The sequence below is a fragment of the Ursus maritimus genome, assembly GCF_017311325.1.
Source record: "Ursus maritimus isolate PB19 chromosome Y unlocalized genomic scaffold, ASM1731132v1 scaffold_Y1, whole genome shotgun sequence".
Taxonomy (NCBI): Eukaryota; Metazoa; Chordata; class Mammalia; order Carnivora; family Ursidae; genus Ursus; species Ursus maritimus.
Genome location: NW_024423324.1, coordinates 317326 through 317647, shown reverse-complemented (window position 1 = coordinate 317647; position 322 = coordinate 317326). Strand labels below are relative to the sequence as shown.

General features: G+C 28.9%; 1 protein-coding gene across 1 annotated transcript in view; it reads left to right on the top strand.

Annotated features, from left to right (window-relative positions):
• LOC103681300 (eukaryotic translation initiation factor 1A, X-chromosomal) overlaps nt 1–322 on the top strand; it is a 23939-nt gene that overhangs the window by 2475 nt on the left and 21142 nt on the right. The gene's annotated exons all lie outside the window — the stretch shown is intronic.

Below are 322 nucleotides of genomic sequence, written 5' to 3'. Positions count from 1 at the left end.
CAAATTTAAACTCTTCAGAAAAATCGTATATGGGTATAACAGACTCTCATCTCTTTACCTACGTTCTTTAGTTTTTAACATTTTCTTTTTATACTTTCAATAGGTGTTTACATTTTTTTCCCTAAAGTTTTAAACTTTCTTACAGACACCTTATTCCATAGTTAGAGACTTCAGCCCTGTAACACCTCAACATTATCTCGTAAGACAAGGGCTTTTTCTTTCATAATTACAGAATTATTACAAGAAATTTAACTTTAACACGCTGTTATAATTATAAAACAAACTTGCACCTTTAAAATAAGTCAAGAAGATGAAAAGTACA